Source organism: Salmo trutta, chromosome 24 (genome assembly GCF_901001165.1).
Source record: "Salmo trutta chromosome 24, fSalTru1.1, whole genome shotgun sequence".
Classification (NCBI taxonomy): Eukaryota; Metazoa; Chordata; class Actinopteri; order Salmoniformes; family Salmonidae; genus Salmo; species Salmo trutta.
In genome coordinates this window covers 36,826,881-36,843,833 of record NC_042980.1, presented here as the reverse complement: position 1 = coordinate 36,843,833, position 16,953 = coordinate 36,826,881, and the positions used below count along the sequence as shown (strand labels likewise).

Below are 16,953 nucleotides of genomic sequence, written 5' to 3'. Positions count from 1 at the left end.
TGTGGACGCGGGGAGGGTCTGTGTTTGTCTTTGTGTGTGCGTCTAGGCCTACAGTTGAGGAATCTGAATGCATACAGATGTTTTCTACGGGGACATACATTTTTGCTGTGTAGAGGAGCGGTCCGAAATTGTCTCGTTATTGAATATTATGTCATCTCTCTCTATCTCTTTAGTGCATACATTTGTGGAATTCCAGTAACGTGTGTTATTAGTGTTCTTATCAGTAAAAGCCCTCCTGTGCAGGCCTTTCTAGGTATTGTATTTAGCTGATATCCTCCTCTCCAACCAGCTAACTTCTCACATTGACCAAATGCATTGTCTAAAAGTAATACATGTTTCAATGATTTTAAATAGCAGAAATATTGTTTCTGATGAACAGTCTGGCCTCAGTTCATCTGGAGTAAGTAGCCTTTAAACACTAATACAGAGTCAAATTATTCCAACACCTAAAGGTAAAGTTAGGATTACAGTAATCTGATCCTAGATCTGTGGCTAAGGCGTAAGGGCAGCTTCTACTAGCAGCATGTGCTCTGTGCTGTGAAACTGATGCTCTCTGGTGGACAACCTGGGTATTGTTGTGATCAGCTTCTTCTCTCCAACAACTTTCCTGATAGTTACTGTTGCTATGATTAACAGGGGTGTGTGAGCAGTCCCGGGAAAAGGGGAGACAGATCGGGCAAGCAAGGTGCTGAAACAAAAGCTAGCAATATGATGGCTAATATGTAGATGACTAGTTATCTTAGATAGCTGGCTATGGTGAGAGGCAAACCATTTTACTGTATAAATTAGTTTGATTAGGTTATATTTATTTTACTTTTCCATTTAGAATAGACTTAGTGACTTCTGGGTAGCCACTATCTGAAAAGCCTGTCAATGTAATTAGCTACAACATTTGCATTTGATTCTGTTTCCAAGTCTGCCAGTGTTTCTTTCTGTCTGCCTGTCCACCTGGGATTTCCAGTACCAGGCTGGAGAGTGGTGGTGGCCACTGGAGGGCAGGCAACTTTACTGAGCACACCTAGAAGCTCATCGGCATGAAGTTCATCTATACCAGCTGATACAAGTAGCCTAGCTAGCACAGAATGTTCCTGTAATGTTCCTTAAAGGTTCTTAGAAAATAACTTTCACAGAACGTTTTGGGAACGTTGTGTGGAAGTAATTTTTCGAAGATCCAAAGGGGAACCTTTAGGGAACGTTGCTCTTTTGTCAAGGTAGAAACACATTTTTCTAAGAATGTTCAAATAACCTCATAAAATAATGTTATTTTTTGGTGAATTCAACCTTTTATGAAATGTTCCCCTGTGGTTGCCATTTGGTTGTTGAAAGGAAAAAAAATTCTGGGAACGTTACATAGCTAAGGACCATATTGGATCAAAAGGCTGAAAGATAAGATAAAGTGTGTGTGGAGGTGAGAACACATCATTTTGTAAATACCTAACAAGCTGTTTTATTACCCCAAAAAATATTTGGTGGGAACTCTCCTTTACAATTTTATTACAAGACAAAGGGTCATGTGAAACCTTGAGCTGTTGTCAAGATGGCGTTGGAAGGGTTGCACAGGGAGAAATGTTTGGAGAACGGGAGCGATTGGAGAAGATGGCGGAAAAAGAAATAAGGAAGAAAGTGGAGCATAGTATGCATAAACATGGAGTGGGGAACTACACAGGCCTTCTGAAAGATCTGGTGAAGGAGAAGATGATGGACAAGAAAAAAATGAGCAGTGGAAATGGTTATGAGGGAACATTTGGTTACGTTTCAGCCTTATTCTAAAATGGATTAAATCATTTTTCCCCCCTCATCAATCTACCCACAATACCCCATAATGACAAAGCAAAAAGTCTTGTTGAAATTTGTTTTAAAAAAATACCCAAAAATTGTTACAAATATTATTTTATGTGGGAAGGGCATGACGTCTCATGGTGATGGCTGCTGGGGAAAAAGGCCATGTGAGGATCCATGTCTGATTCAGCACACAGAGTCTATACCACACAAGCACTCGTGATCTTAATAGTACTCACCTGCCCACTAGCCTGCCAGGCACTCACTCTCTGCCACCACTGTAGGAACAGAAAATTACATTAGTATTCAATAGGAGCACTGAGACAAGCAGCCTGCTGACTGGAGGGAATTGGAGTCCACCAAGTTCCATCGACTTGTCTGGCCAAAAATCAGTCTGCTAACATTGCTAGCTAGTAGCTACCCCCTTTTCTTTCCCTAAGCACATTAAAAGGGAACACTAGACCTAGTAGGAAATCTCAAGGATGATCAATGGAAACAGGATGCACCTGAGCTAAATTTCAAGTCTCATAGCAAAGGGTCTGAATACATAAAATTCTAAAAACCTGTTTTTGTTTTGTCATTATGGGGTATTGTGTGTAGATTGATGAGGAAAACAATTATTTAATACATTTTAGAATAAGGCTGTAACGTAACAAAATATGGAAAAAGTCAAGGGGTCTGAATACTTTCCGAATGCACTGTAAATACAGGGCACATTTGTAAAAGAGACCTAGGTCTCAGTGTGTCTTCCCTGTTCAAATATATAGTAGGTAAAACAATTTTTTAGAAATGTATAAGTCAAAAAATGGATGTAGCAACTGCTTATTGCCCCTTTAATGCAACAATACTTCCTCCATTACCAAATTATTTTTCCTCTTGTGCTCTAATGATGAGTTCACACAGCATCTCATCTTCCTTAGTACTAAAGTCCAGACTATCAAACCTAGACTATGACTAGTTCAGACTCTGCAAATACAATGCATAGCTCTTTCCATTGAACATTGTCCTCAATGTCCTCAGTTGGTAGTCCAGAGAGGGCTTTCCCCCCCTACAAGTTAGAATAGTTTTCATTCCCACCTTGGCCACTTTGGGTCCACTATTTTACAGTTATGCTCAGTCACTATATTTGCCACTACTTTATCATTCATTTACTTTTTATATTATGTGTATCCAAATATATGCTTTTACCTGCCTTCCAGAAACCACACACTTTCCTACACACTTAAAATTCCAACTACTAAGCCTTCACTCCAACCCCTCCATTCAAACACCTCGTGCCAGTGTGCTCCTGTTTTATCTGTGTAATAAATATCCAATACTGCAACCCTTTCCTTTTGATTTCATTACATTCTCACCGATGCGCCATGGTGGCAGTGCTACCCTGAACCAATTAAATATAACTCTACAGAAGTTGTTGCTATACTGCTAAAACTGTCCAGTCATAATTACCAGTGCTAATTTGTTTGCATCCACTAGTCATAGGTGAATAATGTATTTTGTAAAAAATAATTACATTACAGTAAGGCACTTGCTCTTCAGTAAAGTTCTAGCAATCTTATGTTGGAAACCATATTGAAAGAAACCTAGTTGCACGTTCCTTATGTAAATTATAATCTGTTTCTTGAACACCAGTGATTGTTTTTAGGACAAGAATGACTGTAAGCTTTAGACAATGTCTCTATCACAGGTCCCTGGGTTACAATGTCACCTGTGATGGTTACATGTTCAGAACCATTGGTATGGCATGGGCATGACAAGCCAATGAACTAATGATAATGTTATTTACTTTATACCTTACACAACTTTTTCCTGTTGATGGTGAGAAGGAAAACCTCAATACTCATTGAATGTAGGATTTTCATCCTTGTGAAGTAAGGTGCATCTTTAAAAGTATTGACTCAAGCAAATATGGTGTACACGGTATAACAGTACAGGAGGGGCACAGCAAGCAGGTGGGTTTCATCCGTCTTTAGAGATCACTGGGTGGAGATACTCTGATTGGCGCAAACTGTGTGGAAGAGATGATGACCAGTTGTAAGCAAGCAGACTTTAGTGGACTAGCTATATACTCAACTCTTAAAATTTGACCAAGACACATCACTTGTTGATCACGCTAAATGATACAGTAAAAGGGGTTGCTAGCCAGTTAGCAGAACAAACTGTTGCCTCTCACCATAGCAATAGCTATCTAAGATAGCTAGCTAGATATTAGCCATCATATTGTTAGCTTTTGTTTCAGCACCCTGCTTGCCCGATCTGTCTCTCCTTTTCCCGAGAACAGGCTCTATGCATTATATCGCCTCCAACATTCTAATTTACTTCCTACCAGGTTAATGACTTCCGGAGCGATTTCCGCTATTGTTTTTATCATTAGCTTACTAGCTAGCTAACTGTTGTCGATGCATTTCTGATTGAAATAGTTCGCAATGACTAAGTTTTAATTACAGCCCCGCGAAGGAGGTGCTAATGAACATTGTTCAGTGCCTCTGTGTTCAGTTTCTTCCAAATGTAATGGTATTGTGAGCTTCCATAGTTTCCCGGTCAATGTAGAGCTCAGAAAAAGGTGGTTGTTGGCAGTACGTCGTGACAACTTTACTGTCACCAAACACACAAAGGTGTGTAGTACACATTTCGTCGAGAGTGACTTTGTTGAGGGAAAAATTGAGGGGGCGACAATACCTAAAAAGAGGTGTTGTTCCTACAGTCTTGGCGTGGAACTGGCACATTCAACAGAGACCTGGTGTTTGGGAAAGAAGACCGAAACCTCCTGCTCCGACTGGAGGAGGATGAAGAACAAGGTGCGCTGCCTAAGGACTGTGCCGTCTCTGATCCGGTCCAGACACGTGATTACTGTGCAGTCCCTGAACCTGCAGCCCTGGACATGGCCCTAATGGCAAACCATGAGTACGTAAGAGAAATTGAGGAGCTTCGAGCAAAGCTGGAGAAACTGACCACCCAAACTTTACACAAGGTACAGTAATGATTTATTATTATCCCAAAGTCCATCTTACCTTTAAGAACATGTTCATTGTTATTTAAAACTAGGCTACCATATCTTAGCATAAGTAGGCACATTGAATGTATATTGCTTGGGCCAGTTGCTGCGGGGGGGGGGGGGGGGGGGTGCAGAGCTTTTGGCCGCGGTTGGGGTACCAAACACTGCATCAACATATCTTTACCAAATATCCTGTTAAAACCTATTACGGATCCGATCCCGTTACCGGGATCAAAATCGACAACATCCGGTGAAGTTGGAGCGCGCCAAATTCAAATGACAAAATAGTCATATTAAACATTCATGAACATACAAGTGTCCTACATCATTTAAAAGCGTAACTTCTTGTTAATCCAACCGCGTTGTCAGATTTCAAAAAGGCTTTACGTCGAAAGCATACCATGCGATTATCTGAGGACAGCGCCCCACATCAAAATACTTTTTCAAACCAGCACAGGCGTCACAAAAATCACAAATAGCGATAAAATAAATCACTTACCTTCGAAGATCTTCCTCTGTTTGCAGTCCCAAGGGTCCCAGCTACACAATGCATTGTAGTTTTGTTCGATAAAGTCCATCTTTATATCCAAAAAATTCTGTTTAATTGGCGCCTTTGATTTCAGTAATCCACTCGATCAACATGCATACAAACAAATCCAAAAAGTTACCGGTAAAGTTTGTCCAAACAAGTCAAACGATGTTTCTAATTAATCCTCAGGTACTCTAATATCTAAATAAATCATACAATTTAAGACGGAGAATAGTATGTTCAATAGGGAAGATAAATAACGAAGAGCGCACACCTCATTCATGTGTGCAACAAGACTACTTTTCTAATGAGAGACACCTTGGAAAAACTACAACTATTCGTTTGTTTTTCAAAAAACAAGCCTGAAACCCTTCCTAAAGACTGTTGACATCTAGTGGAAGCCATAGGAACTGCAATCTGGGTCCTTTTATTTGTATATCCCATAGACTAGCATTGAAATGGCCTGTGACCTCAAAAAAAATTATTCCGGATCACTTTTCCTCTGATTTTTGCCTGCCATATCAGTTCCGTTATACTCACAGACATTATTTTAACAGTTTTAGAAACTTCAGCGTGTTTTCTATCAAATGCTACCAATTATATGCATATCCTAGCTTCTGGGCCTGAATAACGGGCAGTTTACTTTGGGCACGGCATTCATCCAAACTTCCGAACACTGCCCCCTAGCCCTAAGAGGTTTTTTAAGTGGCCAATTCTAAATTGGGATTGGGACTCATCATTATCTATCTATCTATTGATAAGATTAAACGTTGACATTGTCTCCAACACATTTTGACCATGATGACAATGTCCCACAGGAGATGTTTAACAAGGTCCCTTGTAGCTATCTATAACCTTCCCTACTCTCATGCTGTGTGGCTTTTCACTCTTCCTCATGGACCTGTGACAGGCAGCCCTCACGGTGATCTCCCCTGTCAATGTATCTTTGTTAGATACTGTGTAGAAGACATGAATAACTATTATTTTTAGCTAACAAGAATAACTTAACCAAGCTAACGAAAATACACACACTCAGGTAGATTCTGTCAACATTACATTCTGTGTCCTCAACAGTCAGGGTAGGGCAGCACCTTAAAACATTCCAATGTTATAATCTTGTGACTATCTCACGCATATTCGTTGATTGCAAATGGGAACAATGGGAGAGATGGACAAATGCTGATTTCAAAACAAAATGGACTACATTCTCATTCATATTATCAAGACATGAGGTGGGTATCAAAAAAGTTTTAAAGAAATGGCTTGCCTTAAATTTGAACCTTGAATATATCTTTAGTATAATCAGTGGCAATTTTAGCATGTAAATCTTGGTGGGGCAAACTCAAAAAATTGTTTTTAGATGCATGCCAGCAAAGCCATGACACACACAACACTAAACAATGCATTAATTGCACCATAACGTTGACAAACGGTGCCCACAAACTGTTAGGACCTACATAAAGCTGTCCCAACAGCAGAATCACAACAGCAGAGTCCCAACACCTTACCACTGCTACACCTAGCTATCAGCGGAGCCTTGTCTGGCAGCGAAACAGTTAATTCAGCCCCATTTACTGCCTTTAAAAAAAAACATAGCTTATATGGCTGTCTTGCTTCAGCAAATTTGGTTTCTACTGACAATTGAGATGTACAAACTATGGCATAAAGGGACGACGAGCGGATAAGAGGCAATCCGAGTTCCCAGTTGTCTTGAACTCACTGTCTGAGATTTCCCAGTTCAGAGTTTCCAGCTGTTTTGAACGTGGCAGAAGGCATGCTGGATTGACAGCATGGCCAATGTATTCAAACTTTTCTGGCCCATGGCGTTACCACCTTTTTCGTGATATCCAATTGGTAGTTACAATCTTGTCTTATCGCTGGAACGCCCCTACGGACTCGGTGAAGGTCGAGAGCCAAGCCGCGCTGCTTCTTGACACGCTACTCGCTTAACCAGGAACCCAGCCGCTCCAATGTGTTGGAGGAAACACTGTTGAACTGACGAACAAAGTCGACCGACCGGCCCTTCAAAAGGAGTCGCTCGAGCACAATGAGACAAGGACATCCCGGCCGGATAACCCCTCCCCTAACCCGGACGACACTGGGCCAATTGTGTGCCGTCCCATGGGTCTCCGTGTCACGGCCGGCTGGGACACATCCTGGGATCGAACCCGGGCCTGCAGTGGCACCCTAACACTCATTGTTGAATTTATGATTTCCAACTTGTTGTGTAATGTTTACGGCCGATGAGCACCGATATGTTTTATCTATAATTTCTCTTCATTTGACAAGGATTGAAAAATATTTGCCAGTAGATTGCCGACTTGATGCATGATGATGACTGCTTGTCTAACTTGCTAGCTAATATTTTGAAAGTATGATGTTCCATGATCAGTCCAATCAAAGCTACGGTAGATATAACGTGATTTGACGTCATTTTATCTGTGGCCAATGATCTTGAGCCTTCTTGGATGGGCACTTCCAATGTAAATCTATGGCAGCCTCAAGGGGCTTTAATTTTCGAGCTCTACCCATAGACTTTGCGGTGACTTAGTGTATCCATGAGTGACAGAACACTGAGACAATCACGGCGCAACTAGAGAACATTACCAACCCCTATGCTCCGTATTTTCCGCTGGCTGCCCCACCACCACAGAAAACATTGAGCTAGGCTGAAACACCTGCATGTTGGAGCTGCCTTACTCAAGAAAACAAAAAAGAGACCATGTTTGTTTGTGGCTTTATTAACTCAATTATTATTATTATTAATTTTTTTACATTATTTGCAAACTGATATGTGACATGTATTAATGCCAAAATAACATGCAAAACAGTAAAAAAAAACATTTATATATATTTTTTTGCCAAACAGGTGGGGCTCAAAACAGGGGTGGCTCTGCCCTGAATGATGCGTCGCAACTGAGTATAATAGCCTATACAAGTCAGCTCAAAATATGGTATTCTGTTCTTTTGAAATAGCCTCCGTTTTCTGTATCATAATGAGATGAAATAAAACGACATAGACCAAATGGATTTTGTGGCATTGTCCTATATTCAATTTACTTATTAGACTGTTAAAATGTAGCGGAAAATGCAGTAATTCTATATAAACATTGGATTTCTTTTGTTCCGAAATTTCATGAAAACATCTGAAAATGTCGTTTTCCGTTGAGAGGCCTACCCATGTGACTCTTCTCACTCAGAAAGCCTGCTCACTAATGTAAATACCAAAGCTGATAATTATGACTTGATTGAATTGGAATGATGTGAATCATGATAAATATGATGAAGGTGAGAGCCCAGTATAGCCCAACCCTTTAATCATAGGCTATTGTTACTTTGTGTCTCTAAAATCACAATGTTTCCATTTCTATAGTGATGTGACAAAGAGTCTGTGTTAACTGAAATGTCATTTTTACCAGATCCATTAGGTCATATAAAGAACACCTATGCATGATTTAATGAAAAGCAGAAAACAGACACAACATTATTTCACGTTCTTTAATAAAAGACTCCTAAACACAAACAGGCAATAGGTTATACAGCTGGCTTCACATTTTCCCCGCCAAATAGGCCTTCAAGGAAACTCAATGTATCTCAACGAAGTTGATTGCGCGAGGGGGTCTGTGTGCTGCGTAGTACCTTAGCTCGCCAAAAAGACACATAAGCGCGTGCGTGCGTGTATAAGTGTGTGTGTGTGTGCATGTGTATACACTCGTGTGTGTGTGTGTGTGTGTGTGTGTGTGTAGTTTTGGTGAGATGTGTTGTTATTGTACGTGGTCCATTTGTCTTGCTTCAGCTTACCCTGGTCACACCTCACCACTGGCCTACAAACCTCCATGGCAGTATACTCATCTTGGTTACCAAAGCATGTAAGTCACTTGTGATCGATACAGCCGGCAGGCTGAGTGTGGCTCCGTGGTCACAGGGATCTGAGAGTTTGTCTGAGGTTGACAGACATCAGTGTGTGTTACTATGCTCCTCAGATAAGTAAACTGAAAACTGGGAGAGCCATGTGTGCAAACAAATACTTGAGTCATTCATGCTCTCTCTCTCTTTCTGTCTGTCTGTCTATACAGGAACCAACAGGGAGATCATTGAACCGTCCCTCTGCCTCACACTTCAAAAGACAACCATAAAAACACCAGAGTTTACACCTCAGTCCACTACTCCCCTTGGTCATGATTCTAAGGGTAAGGAATGAGATGGAATGGAATCTTATCTGTCAGCACATGCTTTGAGCTTTTGTTTTTGTTAAGCGCTTCAGTGTCAGGCTTGCTTGGCAGTGTCCCCGTTTGATGACATCACTGTGAAGATGGATGAGTGTTTGGCCGCGGTCCACAGCTAAGGCGAGGCCGACGCAACAACCATGGTTGTTAGCCACATCATCCACTGTGTCGTCGACCGTGTACGACTGTGTCGTCAACTGACAAATTTCTATAACATATGATGTGGTTAGCTAATACAAAAAATGCCTATCCAACTGCACACATACATTAGACACATGACATGGGAGTGAGCCACATCAATGATATTTAGTTAATCAGTGTCAGGGAGAGAGGAAACCCAGCAAGACTGTGGCCTTCAAGGACTGTAGACTAGCAGATGAGTGCAAGAATAAATACAAGTATTAGAGCTCCTATTGTAGGCCATGGGCTACTTTCGTAAATGGAAGAGTTTCATTAAACCACACCATTCAATCCTATAGTGCATTAGGACAGCGATGATTAGGAAGCAGATATGAGAATCAGGGAATAAAGTACCTAAACATCTCTGACCAATCAGACGAATGCCTCGGAAACATTAGTATTCTCTGACATTAGAATGTTCTGAGCAGAATGTTCCACAATCGTCAGTAGGCTAGACATGGTGGAATGCTGGTGTCTTCCACAGACATTCTTCCACACTGACCTGTATGTGAGAGAGTGGACATTCTGGAAGGTCCTGGAACTGACCAGGTCAAGGGTCAGGGAGTTGGAGGGTCACAGCTACTGAGCTACAGGATCTGATGACCTGGAGAATTCAACTTCAATCCACCATTTATGCTCAAAAGACCCTTGGTCAGAGATGTTTAGGTACTTTATTCCCTGATTCTCATATCTGCTTCCTTACCATCTCTGTCCTAATGCACTATAGGATTGAATGGTGTGGTTTAATGAAACTCTTCCATCGCCTATGTTACGTTTAGTATGGTTACATAAGGCAGAAGGATACTTAGGACAACAACGAAAGTAGGGTGGTTGATCGGGGTGGATGGGTGGGTGTATAATGCTTACATCTAGCAACCCAAAGGCTGTGCATTCGAATTTCATCAAGGACAACTTTAGCTTTTAGCTAATTAGCAACTTTGAAACTACTTATTACTTTTTAGCAACTTTGCAACTACTTAGCATGTTAGCTAACCCTTCCTCTAACCTTTTAACCTAACTCCTGGCCTTAACCCTAACCTTAACCCCTATCCTAGCTAACGTTAGCCACCTAGCTAACATTAGCCACAACAAATTGGAATTTGCAACATATATGTTTTGCATTGGTAAGATATTGTACGAATTGCTATTCGTAACATATTGGACGATTTGCAATTTGTAACATATACCAATTGTCATTCGTAACATATCATACAAAATGATTGATGGAAATCTACAAAGTAATACATACCATACAAAATGATTGATGGACATCCACAAAGTAATACATACCATAGAAAATGTAACATATCATACTAATTTCAGTTGAAGGCATACAGTTGTACAACTGACTAGGTATGCCCCTTTTCCTTTCCATTCCTTTCCTAATTGGAGTGTCCCGGATTTACATTTACCATGTTATGTCTACCCCTGAGTCCAGGCTGAGAATTCAAGGGACTTCAGCATATTGTACTGGATACACCCACCTGGTGTCAGTATAGTGCTCTTTACAGGGTCAATCACTACATCAGCGTTGAGAGAGGGAAAGAGAGAAAGACAGGGCGAGAGACCAGAGGGACATATATATTTCCACTATTTAAAGTAACTGTCCAGTGAAAATCTCACTTTTAAAAGTTAATATTCTGTTAGCTCATATCCAAATAATGTTGTTGACTGATCCTGTAGTCGTATTTGTGGCCAGTGTGTGTGTGTGTGTGTGTGTGTGTGTGTGTGTGTGTGTGTGTGTGTGTGTGTGTGTGTACAAGCGTGTGTACGTGCGTGTGTGTGTATTGTCATGGCCGGCAGACTCAGGTAGCAGCACAGTGCAGATGGACATATGGTACATACTGGTAGGGAAGATTTATAAAGCTACAGATGTCTGGTCCAGAAGATTGACTCTTGAATAACAAACCTTTTTTACCTCTACACATTCAGCAATTCCTCTAATCTCTCTCGCTCTCTCGCTCTCGCTCTCTCGCTCTCTCACTCACTCACTCACTCACTCACTCACTCACTCACTCACTCACTCACTCACTCACTCAGCCATGAGCTTCAGCACGTAGGTCTCTGGCCTGACGTTAGTACTGTATGTATCACTACACCACATTAGGATAGAGGTGCGACTAACCTCCAGGTGATGTAAGTCTAATGATCCAAGTCTAAAAGGTTTTTGGTGGAAGAAAAAAAATAGTGCTTAAGAATTCCTTGAAAGAAAAGCACAGTGAAGGAAGGAACAAGAGGGGCTTTGGTAGGTTTACAAGTGAATGGTGTCGCTTTTATCATACAGTAGGTGCATAGAAGTGTGTGTGTGTGTGTGTGTGTGTAACAGGGTGAAAAAGTGACAGGTTCTTTAGAGTGAAGTAGAGGCAGACAACAAACTGTTTTCAAACATTTAATATATTAATTAATGGTTTCACAAGTTCACCTTTTCAGCGTGGCCTAACTCTCTGGCCCGGGAACACATTCACAAACCATGCAACCACCATACCTCTGGACTGCATCACCACTGGGCAGCCGCCTAGACCAGGGTTTAAATACATGCCAGGTGTTCTATTTATTTGTTCATTTTCCAATGACAATGCTTGATGAATTAACAGGAGCAATGAGTCACACCTTTGAAACTGTGAGGGGTGTGTGTGTGCATACATGTGTGTGGTTGTAAGCTCTCCAGACCACCGTCACAATGAGTCATTGGGGGGTTAGAGGTGCGGTGAGAGGGTTTTAGGGTGGTGGTCTAGCTAGCTACATGTATGTTCCATTTTTGTTCCATAAATAAACGTCTGCTCCTTGCTGAGCCTGACTCAGTGAAGCCATACAGCTTCTAATGGTTTGCCATGGCCGGTGGTCTGACGCTCTCCGTCCATTAACCACTTCTTCCGCTCGCAGACCCTCAAACATATATGCATATGAAAGACACACAAAACAGACAAAAAAATGCTGCACATTTAGGCCACACGAACACACACTGCACAGATGTTTGTCTGTTTCCTTGGAGCCTCCATGTGGCCCGGAACCTCCGTGTGGCCCGGAACCAGCCTGAATAACAAGCAGAAGATCCTCAAAATCAGAGGTGATTATGTCTCCGCTGGCCTCCCATCTGCACAGGGGAACACACACACAGCTAAACAGGACAAAGGGCCCATTCACACACACACACACACACACACACCTATACACATTTATACACACACCTTCACATCTATACATACAGACGCACAGACACAAGCGCAAAACACACAGTGTGGGGGAAAGACTACACAAAACACTCCAGTGCATAGACAGACACAAGTCATACATTCACACATTGTGGAGATGTACTGTACATTTTGAGACAGAAATACAAACAGACGTGGTTACTTGGCACAGTATGTTCATGGTCATGGAAGGAACTGGAGGAATATTTGTTTAATCTGTGTGAGAACCATATTCAGACCTGCGGGATCCATGTCCTGCGGTCTACAGTACCGTCTCTCCGCTTAACCATGTGTGTCTGTCTTAATATGTGTTCCGTTAAACGACCATGCTTTTTGTAGCAACAGCAGCCTAAACAGACACACTGAAGGGTTGGTATGAAAGTGAGGGTGGTAGAATGAGGGGGATGGGGGTGACGGTCCAAGATGAGGTGAAGCGTTGGACAGCGGTGTGATTTACCTCTTGTGCGGATATGAAACATCGTTAGAAGATAGTTCAACTAGAGATGGACTCAATCCCACCCCTATTCTCCCTCAATTGAGATTTCCAATTGTTAGGGAGATTGTTGCGGTGTTGTACTGAAAAGGCAGAAAATATGCTCCCAGTGCAATTACTGGTCATAAAGTAAGGAATTAAATGCACATCAACATATTTAGGTAATACAATCTCAATTACCATAAATATACACACTTTCAATAATAGTATAGAAGCCTACATTAAGCAGAAATATACCGGGGTACACATTTTTATCCCCCTTGGTACTACCCTGCTGGAAAAACCAGCATAGTGTCACGTTCGTCGTAAGGATGGGACCAAAACGCAGCGGGAATGTGTATACTCATCTTCTTTATTTAGAAGAAAACCAAAATAAACACTTAATCAAAAAACAACGACGAGAAACAGTCCTGTAAGGCACACAGCTACACATGGAACAACTACCCACAAAAACCCATGGAAAAACACCCCTACTAAATAGGACCTTCAATTAGAGGCAACGAGGAACAGCTGTCTCCAATTGAAGGTCAACCCAATAAACTAAACATAGAAATAGAAAAACTATATTTCAAAAAACAATCACACGGATGTAGAGCAGAAAACACACACAGTCCTAATGAGAGGTGTGTGGCTGGTTAAAGATTTCAACAAGCATGTCTATTCTGGGATCAGTTTCTGACAGCGCAACACTAAGGTCATGCTCAGCATTGAAACTGCTTCTATACTTGTTTTTTAAGTAATCTAGAGTTGAGAACCCTGACTGACATAGGTATGTAGTGCCAAACTGGATCAGAACATCTACTGCTTTCTCAGTCAGGCAGGAGACCGCTTCCTGCTGTAGATGAGCAACCCAGAACTGTGTGTGTTTGCCTCAAAAAGTATATTGTTTCAATCAGTTTATTCCAGTTCAGAATAAAAATTATGATTTGTATTTTAACAGCAACAGTTCCAACCTAGACTTTCTTTCGCCAGTAATTTCTACAGTAAGATGCACAGCAGGCCTGATCGTTTTTCATCTTCATCTGTACTATTACTTAGGGATGCACTATCAGTAGCTAGCTAACTTGCTTTGGCTAACGTTAGCTATTAGCTGTGTACAAGGCCAGGGGATTTTTTGAAAGAGAAACTCACATATACTACTATGAGATAGTACTCCCTTATTTCTAATCATCATCACCTTTTTATAAAATGACAACAATGCCTTGCTAGCAGACTTACTTTTCCACTGTCAGAGCCTTCTGCCCTGTTCTGAAAGAATTCCCTGGGTATACCGTCATGCTGTGGATGTTTGGTCAGGACGTGTCGTTATATGAATTTGTTAGTTTTGATTGACTCATTACTAAGCACTTCCCCGCACAAAACACATTGAGGGAGCTCCTCGTTAATTCTCAGAGTTTATATGAAAGAGAGAAACTCATCGGTGTATTGGCTTTTCATGACGATTGAGCTCAGTCAGAACTCGTTGCCAGTGTTGCCAACTCCTCAGTAAGGAAAGTAGCTATTGGCTGTCCTGAAAGTTGCTGGAAGTCGCTAAATGACGTCATGACCTAATTTGCATAATTTGCTATGTGCATGTAATTGTGATGGACGCTGTAGGAGAAAGGAATAACGTCGTGGGAGAGACAAAATGTGAGTAAAAAACACCCTAAATATGTTTAGAGCTACAAATGAGCAAGCTGCAGAGAGTGGCTCACACAGCGAATAAGAACCAAATCTTTCAGGCCATACTCCTCCTTCAGCACTTTATGGACTCCATTGTTAATCCCCATCATAACAGAGGCATTGTCAGTCCCTATCCCCAGGAGTTTCTCTTTTTTAAGACAACACTTCTCGAGGAAAGCCACAACAGCACGGGCTATAGATTTGGCATCTCCTCCCTCCAACTCAACACGCCCCAGAAATGTTGATACAATTGTCTGCTTGGTGTCACTAAAGTACCCAGGTGTCACTAAAGTACCTTATCACAACCCCCAGGTACTTAGAAACACTTACATCTGTGGACTCATCGAGGAGGCTGAAATGCTGGTCACCCACATCTGCGACCAACTTTTTCAGAAAGTATGGTGCTAGAACACCATTAGTCATTTCTGTGCACTTTGTCCTGTGCATTTTGAAGTGGGTAGCAGAAGTGGAGTCTGAGAAAGCAGCTCTACATGCTTCTCCAATGTTATCACATGCCAGCATGGAACAGTGTTCAGCGTTGGCTAATGCTATGGTGGCCTCAGCCTATTTTGCAGAGTCAATTTTTTAAACCATAAATGGCAGCTTGTTTTGGGTGGAACTGTTATATGTTATATATAACTGTTATATGTTTTGAGTTGTCATGTGTTTTTTTACACCAATAAACGGCTTCAACCAGCCTTTGAATTCAGGGTTTGATTACCACTCCTTTCTGTATTTTTGAGTGTACAGTTTAGACTGAGACATGATGAGCTAGCCAGCTAAACATCTTCAATAAAAGTCCAGAAAAAAAGATCTGGTAAACCGCGAAGCACACGGGCATCTCCCTCTCTCACTCGCGCAGCTGCCAAACTGAGCAGAGACCGCTGCTAAACAGAGAGCGCACTGAACAGAGACCGCAGTTGCACTTGGCCAAATCAATTCATTAAATAATTATACATTTACTCTGACACGTCGCAACCCACCATTAGTGGGTCGTGACCCATACTTTAAGAAAAGCTGGTCTAGCTGGTTATGCTGGCTGACCAGCGTGGTTTATCTGGTTATGATGTTTAAACAGCATGGTCTAGCTGCTTATGCTGACTGACTAGCTGGTCAAACTGGTGATGCTGGTGAGCAGCTCATGCTGGTATGCTGGTGATACTGGTATGCTGCTAACCAAGCTGGTCCATGCTGGTCTATACTGGTCTAGCTGGTCTGACCAGCATAGTCTATCTGGCAAAACCACGCTCATCATTGTCATATTTCCCAGCATGCTGTATTGCAGTTCGATTTTGAAAATGGTATGCTTCGATATCAATGTTTTTGCATGTACATTGATTGATTAATTAATCTTATGCTACACAAAGGCAGTGATTGGGGACATTGCCCTGTGTAGGGTGCTGTCTTTCGGATGGGCCGTTAAACGGGTGTCCTGACTCTGTGGTCAGTAAAAGATCCCATTGCACTTATTGTAAGAGTAGGGGTGTTTACCCCAGTGTCCTGGCTAAATTCCCAATCTGGCCCTCATACCATCACAGCCACCTAATCATCCCCAGCTTCCAATTGGCTCATTAATCCCCCTTCCTCTCCCCGTCACTATTCCCCAGGTCGTTGCTGTAAATGACAATTTGTTCTCACTCGATTTACCTGGTAAAATAAGGGTACATTTTTCTAAACTATTCCAATCTGTTACTTGTATTTATTGCACCCATTACTGAAATGGTTGTTCCAGTTTAGATAGTTTAGGTAGTCTCGTTTATTAATCTCTCTAACCAGTCATTCTAAATACAGATTGTGGGTGAAGAAAAATTCAAATTGTTGTATATCATCTCTCTGGCTGGATTAGGGATTAAACATGACAAACCAGGATAATGTGATTCGCAGACCTGTGACCACTG

At 41.6% G+C, this 16,953-nt stretch overlaps 1 long non-coding RNA gene across 3 annotated transcripts in view; it reads left to right on the top strand.

Moving 5' to 3' along the window:
* The window catches only part of LOC115161236 (uncharacterized), a 52,458-nt gene that overhangs the window by 14,422 nt on the left and 21,083 nt on the right, over window positions 1–16,953 (top strand). Inside the window, exons 2-3 of one of the 3 annotated variants that reach the window (XR_003869220.1) lie at window positions 4,484–4,750; window positions 9,380–9,772. This is a non-coding gene — a long non-coding RNA (uncharacterized LOC115161236). Of the gene's footprint in view, window positions 1–4,086; window positions 4,751–9,379; window positions 9,773–16,953 lie in introns of those variants that run through there. The other 2 variants (XR_003869221.1, XR_003869219.1) reach the window with 2 other exon arrangements.